At 40.0% G+C, this 16,435-nt stretch overlaps 1 protein-coding gene across 1 annotated transcript in view; it reads left to right on the forward strand.

The window, feature by feature from the left end:
* The first annotated feature begins 7,978 nt into the window (after window positions 1-7,978).
* The window catches only part of LOC117457585 (leucine-rich repeat and fibronectin type III domain-containing protein 1-like protein), a 220,192-nt gene continuing 211,735 nt past the window's right edge, over window positions 7,979-16,435 (forward strand). The window contains exon 1 of the mRNA XM_034097740.2: window positions 7,979-9,152. The gene's annotated coding sequence lies outside the window, so the exon portion shown is untranslated. The remainder of the gene's footprint in view (window positions 9,153-16,435) is intronic.

Here is a 16,435-nt window from a genome sequence, read left to right on the forward strand (position 1 = left end):
GCAGCTGCTACATGCAGCAACACACACACACGGAGGAGATGGCGGAGAGAACGCGCTCCGAGGTGTGGTTAAACTATAGCCGTGTCGATGTGGACAATACTCGTTACCAAAAGTGGAATAAGAGTTTAGCATGTAAGGGCGGTAACACGAGCAATTTGTTTAAACATTTAGCAAAAGTGCTCCACATTCAGACGGAGAAATGCACCGGGTTCGACTGTCTTTCTAGTAGCTCTGTAGCCCCATCCACGAGTAACGTTTCCACGTCAGGTGTTATGTACAACCCGGTATCACGGCAAGACGTGAACATGTGACGATTTACCATGCTGGGAGACGTGAAGATGTCACGATTTAAAACGTGACAGTTACACGGTATTGTTAACCCATGTTAACCAGTGGAGAAATAACCGGAAATACCAACCAAATGCTACTCCGACGTAATGATTTATTTTGTAATAGTCACACTCGATTACGCCGATTTTCTTGTTGCCCCAGCTGGTCGACACCTCTTTTAGCAGAAACAAAGGCTACATTAATGTATTAAATCGATGTTAATCCGTGTGTGTGAATGTGGAATTAACGGACGTGACGTTGTGCAATTGAGTTGCCAGGCAACAGCTTTGGTTCATGTTAATTTACAAACTCTTCAACTACAACCGTAGTTATATTTAAAAACATGTTAGAAGGCCTCACGAAATACTTTAATGCAAATTAAAATGTAAATGTGAAGGAATGTGTGTATAACAAAATACATCGGTCATAAACGAAACCGGATACAGACGTAGGCAAGATCCTCAGCTCGATGATTGGATGGTTTAGCCGCAATGCATGCTGGGATTTGGTGTTTATGTGATGTGAAATCTGAAAACGTTTTTTAAAAATACAATAATACTTTATTCCGAGTGTGCTTGCTTTTCTCTTTGAAAGTCATCACATAACGGCATTGTAATACACGGTTCGGCTGCATTAAATATTACATATCTGCCGTAATTCTCTATTTATAGAGCCCTGCTGAGAAGACTTCTAGACAAACAGGAGAACTGCCGCCAAAACTGAAGATGTGACTTGGATCATAAATATATAAGCAATTAAACAACATCATTTTGTTTACATTTATTTTCACACAATACGTCTCCTTGCAGTATCAACACTAATTTGGCTGACTTTTATATTTGATCCAATTGGTAGATAGGCTGTATTTACACCATACTGTAAAGGTGCACAGCTGATATAAAGGGACACCTAGTGGTTAAAGCATGTTATTATTTTATTATTAGATATTAATAGGATATATAAAAGTATATTCATTATTCGTTATTCTCTACTAATAGTTCATTAAATACTGTATATAATGACTAGTTTACACATCCCTTTCAAGATGTTCTAAGCTAAGGTTTATTGACATATCATATTATACACAATTACTGTATGCAATGAATGAATAACTTGGGTCGCAGGTTCCTCAACAGTGCATTACAAGACATCTATCAATATGTGTGTGTACTCCACCATTAAACTGTCATTCTGCACATTTCTTATACTTTCTACATACATCTTATAAGAGTATAATACATATGTATAATATCAGTTTAATAATAAACAAATAATAAACAAATAAGTGCCGAAACATAGTTAACATTGCAGGAAAGCAATATATTAGACGTTAAGTACTTTGTCAGGCTTAATATTAATCTGTAGATACAAATGTCACTGTGTGTGCTGTGTGCTCTGCATGTGTGACCATTAAAGAATCAGAATACCTTTATTAGTTCCACAGAGGGGAAATGTGCAGCGTTACAGCAGGAAAGAGCCACAGACAGCTTAGTGTTGCATATCTTACATGCGTTAAAAAAGTACCAAGTTATAATATAATAAACAATATGCTAAAAAAAAGATAAAAAGTTACATAATTTTCAAAAATACAGATAAAAAACAAAACGGCATATATATATTGATTTAGTGGCCAGGTATAAATGACACAGTTATTAATGGCATATATATATTGCACATATAGCACACAGTTGGTTTGTATTTAGCAGCAAGGGGTGTTATAGTCTGTGTTGTGGTGTGTGTAGGAGGGTCTACTAGGGGCAGTGCTGGTTGTAAAGTCTGACCGCTGCAGGAAGGAAGGACCTGCAGTTTCAAGAGGGTTTCATCCCTCCATATTCTTCTTAAAGCTTTTTTCTTATTCAAAAGAAGACCTTAACCTAAAGTACTCTTTAATGTTTAAATTAAGCCTTATTAGTTTGTCTGTTTTGCACATCCTCCTATTAATATCTAATAATAAAATAAGACAATTCAATAACGTGCTTTAACCACCAGGTGTCCCTTTCTATCAGCTGTGCACCGTTATGGTGTAAATACAGCCTATCTACCAATTGGATCAAATATAAAAGTCAGCCGAATTAGTGTTGATACTGCAAGGAGACGTATTGTGTGAAAAGAAATGTAAGATGTTGTTTAATTGCTTATATATTTATGATCCACGTCACATCTTCAGTTTTGGCGGCAGTTCTCCTGTTTGTCTAGAAGTCTTCTCAGCAGGGCTCTATAAATAGAGAACTACGGCAGATATGTAATATTTAATGCAGCCGAACCGTGTATTACAATGCCGTTATGTGATGATTTTCAAGGAGAAAAGCAAGCACACTCGGAATAAAGTATTATTGTATTTTTAAAAAACGTTTTCAGATTTCACATCACATAAACACCAAATCCCAGCAGGCATTGCGGCTAAACCATCCAATCATCGAGCTGAGGATCTTGCCTACGTCTGTTTTCGGTTTCGTTTATGACCGATGTATTTTGTTATACACACATTCCTTCACATATACATTTTAATTTGCATTAAAGTATTTCGTGAGGCCTTCTAACATGTTTTTAAATATAACTACGGTTGTAGTTGAAGAGTTTGTAAATTAACATGAACCGAAGCTGTTGCCTGGCAACTCAATCGCACAACGTCACGTCCGTTAATTCCACATTCACACACACGGATTAACATCGATTTAATACATTAATGTAGCCTTTGTTTCTGCTAAAAGAGGTGTCGACCAGCTGGGGCAACAAGAAAATCGGCGTAATCGAGTGTGACTATTACAAAATAAATCATTACGTCGGAGTAGCATTTGGTTGGTATTTCCAGTTATTTCTCCACTGGTTAACATGGGTTAACAATACCGTGTAACTGTCACGTTTTAAATCGTGACATCTTCACGTCTCCCAGCATGGTAAATCGTCACATGTTCACATCTTGCCGTGATACCGGTTATGTATGCTCGCAGCAACACACCGAGTTAACTACATTATACAAACATGGGTTAATGATTAGAGGTAACTGAGTTATTTATTTTGTTAAAGTTTCAGCTATTCTGTTTACAGTCCAGTCATCACATTATTTAATACGATTTGTTAAAACATTGTTGTTTCTTTTGATGTGACATATTATGTATTTAATTTAAATAAAAAGCAATGTTAGTTTTGTTCACAATTTGTTTAGTTAGTTGACCTTATTTTTTCTCCAAAAGAACCGATAAAAGTAATGTTAAAGGACCGGATCGATAAGAAATAGACATAGACATACTTTATTGTCATTTCAACAAGACACAGAGTGTACTATTATAACGAAATGTCGTTGTACTGGCTTACAGGAACAGGACAATATAACAACTTGCTAAAACTGTACATATAAATAAATAATAGTGACGTGGTGCTGACAAAATTAAAGATAAAGTGTGCGTTTAAAATATAAAGACTTACTATATAAATAAAATAGACATACTATATAACAAATATGTGCTCTTTACACAGCGTAATGTAATCTTTATGTTACTGGTCTACTTGCTGTTCAGCAGTCTGATGGCTTGGGGGGAAAAGCTATTGCAGAATCTGGCTGTTTTGCTCTTAATGCTGCGGAACCTCTTGCCGGAAGGCAGCAGGGAGAACAGAGCATAGTGAGGATGAGTGGGGTCTTTAAACATGTTCTGGGCTTTTGTCAGGCAGCGTTTCTGAGCGGTGTCTCTGATGGGAGGGAGAGAAACTCAGATGATCTTCTCTGCTGTCCTGACCACTCTCTGCAGAGACTTCCAGTCTTTGGCGTTGCAGTCTCTCGACCAGATGGACATGCCGCTGGTCAGCAGGCTCTCTATGGTTCCTCTGTAGAACGTGGTGAGGATCAGAGGGGGGAGCTGTGGTCTTCTCAATCTGCGCAGGAAGTGTAGGCGCTGCTGTGCCTTCTTAAATAGTGATGTAGTGTGAGTGGACCAGGTCAGACTGCTTGTGATATGCACCCCCAGGAACTTGGTGCTGTCTGTAGTCTTCACTGCTGTGCCGTTGATGTGGAGTTGTGGGTGACAGTGCTTTTTGTTCCTGAAGTCGACAATGATCTCTTTTGTTTTTATCGACATTCAGGATCAGGTTGTTGGTGTTACACCAGTCTGTCAGATGTTTCACCTCCTCCCTTTAGGCCTGTTCGTTGTTGTCCCTGATGAGTCCCACCACTGTTGTATCGTCCGCGTACTTTATGATGTGGTTGGTACTGAACCTGGAGCATAAGCATAAGTGCTATCGATAAAAGTATAGTACCGTTAAAGCCTTAACGATACCCATCCCTATTTGGATGTCAGTTTTACACACATTCTGAGGCCGCCGTGCCTATGTTTTTTGTTTTCACTGCTAATTTATGCTTATGTTCTATTAGTGCATTACAAAATCATTAAAATCATTAATGAAGTTTCAGCTCAGACCCCACGCTTAATATGTCTCCCCGTGGCCCACCTACATTTCTCCAGGCCCACCCACACAATAATTCCTGGCTACGCCACTGGTGGGCATTGTCCTTTTGAACTTTGCCTCTACTCATGCCTCCTCTCCAAATTTGCTGAACACACACACACACACACACACACAAGTATTTCCTGATCCACAAAGAGAGCAGTTACGCAGAGAAATGATAAGAAACAAACTGCAAACTGTGGAGGGTTGAGGAGGGTGGCAAGGGAGATGAGGGAGGCAATGACTAGTTTGTGTGTGTCAGAAAAAAAGAGAGAGGGAGAGAGAGAGCAACATGGAAGATAAGTATGTGAGAGAGCAAGGGAGTTAGAGTGAGAGAGATCAGAGAATGTTGAGAAGAGCTTTTGGCTTTTCTCTCTGAGGATAAAGCTTGTTCCGGCCTTGTGAGGCTGAGTCTCGCTGCAGCGCTGTCCATGGTGCTGACTCAGCTGGAGGGTCTTCCGCCTCTTTTTATCTCCCTAACTTCCTCTCTTACATTTTCTCTCCTCGTCTGTCTTTATCTCTTTTGCCCTTTCTGTGTCTACTCGATCTCTCTCTCTTAACTTCACAGTCACTTTATTGTTGTGAAACACAGCAAGTCAGCAAGGCAATGTCAACACACTCAGCACTGAAATGACAGTAGGCAAAAACGAAAACAAAATTAATAATAATAAAATGAGATATGAAAATTAGTCAATCAGAAGACATTTGCTTTTGTGTGGATTTAAGAAAAAGAGTGATATGGTAATATGTTTACAATGACAATGGCTGCAACTTAAAAAGGCTGCCCTCGGCAGAAAGAAATAACAGCTATGGTAATTTATTCAAATGCCTTAAACATAACATGTTTACTCTTACCTCACAAGGACCTCTTCAAGCCTCTTATGAACCCTTCTGTTTGTCGTTTCCAGGAAACAAAGGCAGACATTTATTACATCACCACACAGCCTCTTAGTCCATTGGTTGAGTGAGACATGGGAGACCAGTGTCTGTAACTCTTTCCTAGTATCCAGCCACATTTTTCCTACCCTCAACCTTAACCCTCAACCCTTAATCAAGTTTTTGATGTACCTTAACTGGGTTAGAAATGATTCACATGGGCTGTTTGGCATGGAGTGACAAAGGACCTAGTTCAGTAACAAATACATTTATATAATTTGTTTGTCTGTTTTTTTGATAATTGTAAGTATAGTTATAAAGAAAAATGCACAATTTAAATTCCCAGTAGTCCCAGGTGACATCATCACATTCCTAATTGTGTCCAATGAACAGTCCAATACCAAGTCCCTTTGTTTTATTTCAGCAAAATACTTCAAGTTAGGAATTATTTTTCATATGAGGCTCCCAAAACTAGCACATTTGGAGTATCTTTGGGGACACCCAGCTCTACTTACATTACTATGGATAGGAACCATCAGAAACTCTGACCCATTTTTCTTGTTCTGACAAATAGTTGAACATGTGCTGCAGCCTGCTTTTAGTCTCATTCCATTCTCCTACAAATGCCACCAACGTTGAATTTTATGCATGTTAATTCACAAACGATTCATCCAAAACATCCCCAACTCCTACTTGTTTTTCAATTGATACATTTATCAGACTCAGAATCAGAATACCTTTATTAGTCCCACAGAGGGGACATTTGCATTGTTACAGCAGGAAAGAGCCACAGACAGCGTAATGGTACCTATGTTAAGAACAAAGTACTAAGTTATGATATAATAGAACAAATATAATATAAAAAAATAAAAGTAAAAGAAAAAATACTTTCCAAAATACAAATCCTGTAACAGTTCTTAGAATTTAGCAGCCAGGTATATTATTAACGGCATATATATATATATATATATATATATATTGCACATATTGCACATAGTTGATTGGTATTTAGCAGCAAGCAGTGATATAGTCTGTGTTGTGGTGAGTGTAGGGGAGGGGGGGTCTACTAGGGGCTGTGCTGGTTGTATAGTCTGACCGCTGCAGGAAGGAAGGACATGCGGTATCTTTCTCACATCCGCAAGCACGCACATGTATTTATCTGTTCTTAGACTGAATTTTAGGCCATAGGCCAGAGGTGTTTCTACTTAGATTGAGAGTATAGAACATGCGCACATTCAGAGTTTTCATTTTCCTGGCCACTGTTTAATCTCTGTCCTCTCTCTAAATCTATTTGTCTTGTAGTTCTTACCTTCCTCTGATATTGTTTTTATTTCTTTATGATCCCCTGCACTCCCAGCCCAACCACCACAAAAAAACCTTGAACTATTTTATGTTATGCCAGCAGTACACCATATCATTTATCCCACCTCTTGCTAATCTGATAATTGTAGAACACTGTGACTTTATAAACCATGAAACCCTGCAGAATATGGAAAGTGAACCCATCAATCTGCCTCATGTGCCGGCTGTTGTACCCGTGTCTGATGCTAGCATTCATCACTGCAGCTGTTGAGTAATGCCATTTGATGCTTTGGTTTTCTGTGTCCAAAAGAAGGTCACACCTTTGCATTTGTATTAATGACCCTCAAACTGAAAGGTATATGTCAAATGTCACATTCATTTTATTGTTTTGCTTGAGTTTGGAGAATCTTCTCATCTCCATCCTCTAGTGGTCATTACAAGTAGGGCTTTTTCAAAGTCATCATTATATGCGTCATATGAAATGTGGCTGCAAATTGGTGACAAGCTGACCATCCTTAATGATACAGTCAAATTAATCAGCCAGCTAAGAAAGAAAATCAGCATATAACACAACACGTCAAATGATTGCTTTAAAAGGGAGAACTATTGGACAATTTCGCATTGCCTACGCTCTTTACATCTCTACAACATTCATTTTCACTGGTAGGCCTATACAGTGTGCTTAGGAGATGTTGAGTATATTAACATCAACAACGAATAATCAGGATTTTTATAAATATTTTGTATATTGTTACAAGAAAAAACTCTCAGTTGGATTCCATTCCTAAATAGATATACTTGAAAACTACCATTACAATAAATAATACTAAAATCATAAAAGGGAACTACTTTTACCAAGGGTCGCACTTGCATTCCCACGGCCCTCTTGAGGTTCCCGCCCCTCACTGAGAACCTCCGGCCGTGTTGATGTGTGTTGTGTCTCCTGCTAGACCCCATTTATATCAACTACTTTTCCCAGGCAAACGCCCCGGAGATGGCATCACGGACAGTCGTCATAACGTATCCATCGGTTATTACCAGCTGGTAATACCGGAGCAGCGACTCGGACACGGACACAGACGGAAGGAGACAGACAGCAGAGGGGCTGGTAGGCGTATCGCCTCCCGGGACAAACCGACGCACTGTGTGAAAGTGACTGCAGGAGGGACGTAGAGGCTCACCGGCGGATCAGAGTGCTTCGTAACGGCCAGGAGTGGAGAAAGGACAGGAATGATTTGATGCTGGTTTCCTAGCGGGATTTATCATAGGCTTCCATCCACCGGACAGCCTGCACTCTTGTCCGGAGCTTCTCCTTGGATAGACCGACACGAGAAGAACAGATAGATAGGTCAAGACAAAGTCACTTCTGTGGCTGGAGAGGAGTGGACGCCCGTTTACCAAGCCTCTCTGATTCTGCAGTTTATTTTTTAACCAGTTGTTATCAAATTGATCATGTTCTTACCTTGAGACGGATACACAGCAACCAGAAAGGATTACTGTCCTACAGCAGAGTGCAAATATTTTGAGATGGGAATGAGCCAAATGTGTTGGTGCAGGAATGACAGCTGCTGAATGGGGACCAGAGAGCATCTGTAGGGGAGTTTACGCCGGCTGAGTAGCCAAAAACGAAGACCGTGCCCGGTTTCACCGTGTAGCCTGAGACGTTTCCTTATTATCCACACTAAGTGCTTTTTCTCTATTCAGGACACACGTTCCCAGATATATTAACCTTCGACGGCTGTGCGTTTTTCTTCACATCACCGATTAACGGAGTCTTAATGGAAACGCTGAGAGCTCACATGGAGACCAAATGAGTGCGCAACGCGGCTGTGCGCCGGTTTAACGGCGTTTTACCACGCTTACAGTACCGTCCCAGGGTTCAGTGGCGGACACGGGATTGCTGTAGGTTATCAGCTGCCACCGGTCGTGTACCCGCATCGGGCTTTTAAGGCAAACTCCAAAGGAACTACATTGAAACGCCTCGCGTGCCCCAGCACCTCTCAAGAGGACCAGCGTTGCGCGGTAGACAACCAAAATAAAAGTGGATATCACTACTTATTTGGTTCGTAAATTATCTATCCAGGAGGAGGATGATTTAACATATTATTTGCTCCAGAGCTCTTCATCTGGCTTTACAAGAGAAGGGGAGCACGGAGGAGAAACCGCTTGTACCTAACCGGCGAGGAGGAGAGAGAGGCACGCAGGTATGGCTGTCTCTTTATCTACTTTCTCATCTGTCCGATTATCGCACAATTTCATCCCTCCTCTGCTCCTTCAATCATCACATTATGCTCTTTGTGTCTTGAGACGCTTTTGAGAGATTGATTTGTAATTTTAGAAGGGGTTGAGTTGATTAGATAGGGAGAGATAGGGAGAGAGAGAGAGAGAGAGAGAGAGAGAGAGAGAGAGAGAGAGAGAGAGAGAGAGAGAGAGAGAGAGAGAGAGAGAGAGAGAATGCAGATGGGGAGATAATGGCGCTATGGGTTTCTCTCATACGATTTAGAGATGGTCATATCCTTTCCCTATATTAGAGACATTAGGGGCCATGCTCGGGGGGTTGTAATGCATTGGAAACGTGAATAAATTGGTGTGAAACATGAAACATGAGGAGATGAGACCAGATATGAGTAGAGATGGGATTACAAAAAGCTTGGTAGGAAAAGGGGCTGAGAGGAGTCAGAGTTTAGAGGAGAAGGGGCAATGAGGGAAGGATGGATGATGGCAAAGCTGAAGGGAGGAGAACGTTACAGTTGATTACATTGGGGGTTGGGGGGGGGGGGGGGAATTGGCAAGGAGAGCAGGACTAGGGGAGCAGAGACAAGGCAATAATTGAGACAGGGGAGACTTAAAAGGAGTTGTTAGGGGAAGAGGGTGAGGAGAGAGCTGGGGTGGAATACAGAGAAGGAAATGGGCTGGGTGAAAGGCGAGAGGTGTTCAGGAGAAAGAGAGACATAGTGGCAGGTGAGAGGGAAGGCAGCTTGCGAGGTGGGTAGAGAAATGAGAATAAACCAGGAGAAAGATGGAAACAAATGTAACAGATAGTGGGGCAGTCAGTGGGGAAATAATGTATAGAAGAGAGGGAGCATACAGGGAGAGCAGGTGCTGGCTTTTCAAATGATCCCCTAAGAAAGCTCTAACTGCCGCATGCTGGAGGCTAAGAGTAGAATACTCTCTCTATCCGTGCTGCTGTAGCTACTTCATGGTATATTGTCAAAGGGACCGCTGCGTAATGGTTGTTGCTGCACCAAGGAAAGAGAAGAAGAGAAGCCAAAAAAAGCTGCACACAGCCAACAGTTTAGTTTGCAGTGTCAGCTCATCAGCTCCTCTTTACCTGCCATTTCCTTTTCCCTAACTGCCATTTGCATTTTGATGGGGTTTTACAAAGGCTCCAAGACATCGTAAAACACATGTAAACACACATGCCCGATTAAATGAGATTTGGGGAAGGTTCTTTTGCTTGTTTTCCTGTTTCCGCCTCGGAAAGTGTTGCAGGCTTAACCAAAGCCTTGTTTAGCTATTTCAATCTTATGCCTACATAACATTTTGTCATTCTTTCTTGCCTGTATTGACTCATCATGTTTGAATGTGTCTTGGAACAGTGGCAGTGTTTTTGAAAGATTTCCAGTTATTAATTCCTTTCAGATCACAATCAATGTGTGAAATCCTCGTGTACAGTTAAAGAAATCTTAACGGGCTGGACTTCAATGGGAAATGTTTGAAGTAACTTCCTTTCATCGTGTTTCTACAATCATGACCTGATTTGCACCACAACATTCACACTCAAACTCAAATACTGACAGGGGATTGTAGCTTAGAGCCTCAAACTTGGTAAATATGCCCAGAGAACATTGCAGGCAGATTTTCTCACCAGCCAATCTCGAAATACATTTCAAACATGCTTGTGTGCAATTACTTGATGTAGGCCTAGAGTGGGCTGTAATGACTTGGGCCTTAATTCTTGAAATCATCGTGGTTACTTACATTGCTGTCACAGTGAGTTTGCCATTACGCGAGCAGTGTTCAGGGTTATGGCTCATATTCTGGGTAAGCTCTTATTTGGGATTCACAGCTAATGCATCTCCATATCTATGAATACCACTATACATGGATAAACAGAATATTCTCACACTGCCATGGAAACAGAGTTTACACAGGCGGTCAAATACCAGAGAGACATTTTTATGTTCAGTTATTTAATTTGTTCTCATGGCAAACAAGTGTTTTTCTCTTTTTTGTGTACATAATGATTCAAATGAAGCAATTATAAGACACACAACTTTAAACTGAGCAGTAATGTTTTTAAAACAGTAGCTCTAAGCATTGTGGGTGATGTTGCAGTAAGGTCAGATACACATTTGGGGAAAATAAAACAGTTTAACGTTTTTTTACAATATTTGCGATGTCCCACAATCCATGAAACTACTCCTTATGTTATATGTATTATCAACAAGGCTGCAGAAAGTTACTGTGCCCAAGCAGAATAGTCTGGTACATAATCCCTTTTAAAAACGACAATATATTGTTTTTACCTTCAGTTGTTGTATGAATTAAACAAATGAAATGGTTTTTAAATTATTAAGTTTAAAGGCGGTAGGTTCATTTCGTTGTATTTGGACAAAGCTTGTCTTGTTTCCTCGTTTCAAATTTGCTGCCGGCCCCAACTACATATTTGCCGATGGTAGAGTTGAATTTTTAGTCCAATCTAACTCATTGTGAGAAAGCCAATAAGCACATTTGTCAAAATGTAGAGCTATTCCTTTGAACAGCAGATGTCAGAATAGATAAGGTAAAGCCTGGATTGACCGACTCATATAACTGCACAACCAGTTCAAAGGCAAGTCAAGGAAATGACATTCGAGCTGAGACGAAGGCCAGAGACTCGTTGACCCTGATTTCCAGTAGGAAAACAAGCTGTGAAACCGGCGCTTCATGATCTTTCTGGTTTATTGGGATTAAATCTGAAGGTTACAGAAAACAGAGGGATACATGGGGCCAGAAAGTGTGAGAAAAAATGCTTTCAAACCTCCTGATCATTTTGAACTCTGAAGTCATACTGCTTGTCCAATTACTCCGGTGGCTATAACTCAGATTAGCAAATCGTTCTCTTCTCCCTCCTAATTAAGTGCAGGAGAGGTGGGAGATTGATGGGAGAGTGCATGTGGCAATGTGAAAAGTGAGGTTCCCTTAACATTTAACATGAGCTGAATATGCATTCATCTTTACAGTTTCTGGCAAGCAGAATGTTTGATACTGAGTTGAAGGAGGTTATTTATATTTTATTAAGCATGGAATAAAACTTGTTCATGTACATTATTAGAACATAATCTGGGACTGTTAATTAACTTGTATAATGGATTTCACAACCGTAAACCCTGAGTGGCATAGCTTTGTGTTATGATCCCCCATCATTTCTGACTGGCTATGACACCCAAGCACCTTTTAAAATGAACTTTGAATTTATTTATTGTTCACTTTGAACAATAAAGCTTTCTTTTGGAGGCCGTATAAAATACCTTTCATTCTGTCAACATGAGATTGAATAATGCATCTCGAGAGAAGTGTGAGTTATGGAGGAGTGTAAGTCTAATTGATTGATGTGTTCGTATGAGCAAGAGAGATGGAGCAGAACATAAAATGGAGCTCAATCTCAATGAGTTTCAGAAGGAGAAAGAAAATACAGTTTCGACGATGTGGGAAAATGGAGTTCTCTACCCCAAATATAAGGTTTTTATTTAAAGAAGTGTGATTATGGGGATGCAGTAATGACTAAATGTTTTGAGGAGTAAAAAACGGAGTGATGTTGCCATGATGAAATGTGTAAAAGGATGGAAAGGCTATAAATAGACAGATAACAGAAAAAGAAGATTGGAAGTAGGGCTGCACGATATATCGTGTCGTGACGATAATCGCGATATGCGCATGAGCGATATTCACATCGCGTGGATGTGCGATTTTTTTAATTTTAATTTTGAATTGTTTATTTTTTAAGACCTACGATATTAAGTAGGCAAATTAAATCAAACACGTCATGTTACAATTATTTTGCTGCTTGCTACAAAAGGAAAACTTGCCCGGCTCTCATGTCAGGGGTACTTGAGTGAGTGACATGCCGGCTCTGCATGCACAGCAAACCACCAATCACAATCAAATCTCCAAAGCAAACGGACCCGGTGATTAAAGGTAAAAACTATTACTACAGTATAAAGTAGTTTCATGTGTTTCTCCAGGTCAGCTTGTTGCTCTGATAACTTAAGATCCAGACGTCCGCGACTAAAATCCTTCATCCGGTTAAATATAGTTAAAAAAATACCAATTGTATAGCATTAAAGTTCAAGATAGGATGGTTTACGGGAAAAAAACTGTATTTTCTTCAATTCCTGTTTTCATATCGCAATATATATCGCAGGAGGAAAATAAATCGCATTGTCAGTGTTTTCTAATATCGTGCAGCCCTAATTGGAGTCTGGAGGAAGTCAGATTAAAGAACAAAATGGAACATAGGAAGCTTTTAGGAAGACTTGCCCTTTATTCAACAAGAGGGGTCAATTAAGAACCCATTCTGTTTTGGGCTAAAATACAAAGAGAAGGGGGAGATAATGACATCAGGGAATAGAGGGGGAGGAAGGGTTGGTGAGCAGGAGAAGGAGGGGGAAAAGAAAAGGATAACATTATAAATGTTATTAGGGAGAGGATGAGGGAAGAGAAAAAGAAGAAGAAGGAATCAGAATTGAGAAAAGAAGTAAAGCAAGATGAACATATTTCACCAGGAAGCTGTAGGTGTTAGGACTGTGATATGGCTGCATGCTGTTTTATAGTTGTAATGTCCAAAATATGTCATCATGATGTTCTCCACACAGCGACATGCTGTCCACTACAGTAGGGGTTTAAATGTCTACACAGTTAGAGCACGTCCGTGTGTGTGTGACGTGTGTGTGAATGTGCGTCGCAGCAGCAGATGCTGGTTCAATAGCGCAATCCCACCTCACTAGGGAAGAGCGGGTGAGAGATGCTGCTGAGTTAGAGGGAGAGAGAGAGGTGAAGAAAAGGAGGAGGGATATTGCCAGCAGAAAGAGAGGAGTGAGCAGTGTGCTGAATGTCAAGCAGCATGGCATTAGACGCAGGCAGGCAGAGGGATATAACGTTGATAAGCCAAACACAAGTCCTTTAAGTTTTCAAACTTAATTTCTGGGTTTGACAGTTTTATTATGTTCTTTTTTCTTATTGTGGCTTGTGCACATTAACATTTACAGTTTTGCTGATTTTGGAGTGTGCTTTTCTAACACAGAATTGTTTTGGTTTGCTTTTGTAACAGCACCACACATTTATGATGGCAATGTCTTTCAATAAAAAGCACATTGTTTAAAATGTAAACCTGAAGTCTACTATAAAATACTGGGAGGTAACCTCAAATTGTCAGGATCATTGTGGTGGGATCTATTTTTACCATATTTATTATCAAATACATGGGTCCTGGATATACAGCAGTGTGCAGCAGCAATTATATGCTTTGTTTCTTACTAGTAACACATCCAGAGAAATGATAAGTCTTGGTTTCACCTGGTAGGGGTTAATGTATATCAACCTCTGACACATAACCCCTCATCTGCATTACTCATTTACTCTTCTGGCAACACCTTTTCCAAAGCGACTTACAATTGAGGTGCAAAACAAGCCACAGTAGATCAAAGCAAAGCATTAATCACATCAAGTATTGTTTATGCTTCGACTCAAATTCAACTTTTTTAAATAATGTTGACTTGTTCATGTATGTAGCTCTATTTGTTATGTGGAGTTAAATGGAAATTATATTCTGAAATATTTTATTTTGGGGATGTCATTCATCTACTAGGAGTGTAACCGAGGTAACGTACCGAACCGAAATGTTTATGAACCGTTACACCCCTATCATCTACAACTGCACAATAGGTAACATCAGTGATTTCTGTCCCTAATTGACCTTAACAGTGAGGTGGAACAAACATGTGCCTCATTTAGTATGTGTATCTCAATCTTGGACAACCCTAAAAGTCTGCCATTAGGGAACAAACTGCTATAAATGGGAATGGAAGTAGATGATTTGATTGGCCATGACGGGTAAAAACATTAGACCCAATCCTGCCGCCCTTCCGACAATTCTCCTGAAGCCCCATCAAGTTGTCTGGTCACATCTAGGATATGAATAAAATATCGCATTTTACAACATGGTCACAGTAATTAGCATATTGTATTAGCATAGTGGCCCACTGGTGCTTTCCATTATTAACATGTTATGGGGCATGAAAAGGCTATCTTACTGTCACTGCATATTTAGGGTCTATGGTGATTTTATAGCACTGCAGTAAGCACCTACGGCCCTTCCTGTTGGTTCACAGTGTAAAACTAATCCACCGAAAAATAGAAAACCGAAAAATTTAGAAATGAGTGGATACCCCCACTTAAACACTATAACCATTACTGAAGTCTTGTGCAGTTGCTTTACACTAAAAGCCATAATCTATTCTCTATTTACTGAGATGCTTTTGCAGTGAGTGCAGCTTTCCAGTGTTTCCAGTGCTTTTACAGCATGTTATTTTGATAATAATGTTGTATAATAAATACGTTAAAACATTCTAATTTTGGTAAAAATGAAATGTATCTCCTATAAAAGCCAAAAAAGCATAGTCGCTGAAACTGAAATCGATTTTATAGAGTTCCTCGATAATACATTGAGAGGCTTTATCGCTGGACCATTAGGTAACCATTAGGTTTAAGTATCTGTGCAGCTTGTTCGGAGCTAATCAGGAACTACTCACTAAGAAAATTGTCATTATTCCAATACACTAGTTAACCCATTCATTACTAATTACTTGATCATTGGTTACTATTTATGGGCAACCCTTAGGTCAAGTGATACGTCAGGATAGTTTAAACTGTATTGATCAATTCCCTGATTTTAAGTTATGCAGTTGCTTATTATTTCTGTTTGTATCCATGTTTGCGTATAACTGTAACCCCCTCAGTCTGTAATTGCCTTGGTCTAGGCCTAGGGTGATGGAGCAGACCTGACAAGCGAACCCAGATAGTGAGTGGAGATGGATTGAAGAGGAGTGGCTGCTCTCTTCTCTATCTCTCCTCATCTATTACTCGTTTCTGACAGAAGCAGCTCGGCATGATGGATGGATGCCTCTCTCTTTCTCTATCCACCTCTCACTCTGTTTACAGTTTTGCTCTCACTCACTCATTTTTCTCCACTTGGTTTCTCTTCGTCTTCCCGTCATTTGCTCCATCCATTTTCAGTAATTTTTCTCTATGTTATGTGACGATAATTCATTTATCATTTGTCACATTTTCCTTTCTCGATCAGGTGTTCTCTTTACTTATTTCGATAGCATGTTCACAGTGAAGGTAGTATGGGTTTGAATGATAGTGTCTGTGTTATAAGGATCTGCACAAACCCAGAGTTTTCATGGGTCATCTCTCATTCTATTTATGTTGCCATTTATCAGTC

This window comes from Pseudochaenichthys georgianus, chromosome 13 (genome assembly GCF_902827115.2).
Source record: "Pseudochaenichthys georgianus chromosome 13, fPseGeo1.2, whole genome shotgun sequence".
Classification (NCBI taxonomy): domain Eukaryota; kingdom Metazoa; phylum Chordata; class Actinopteri; order Perciformes; family Channichthyidae; genus Pseudochaenichthys; species Pseudochaenichthys georgianus.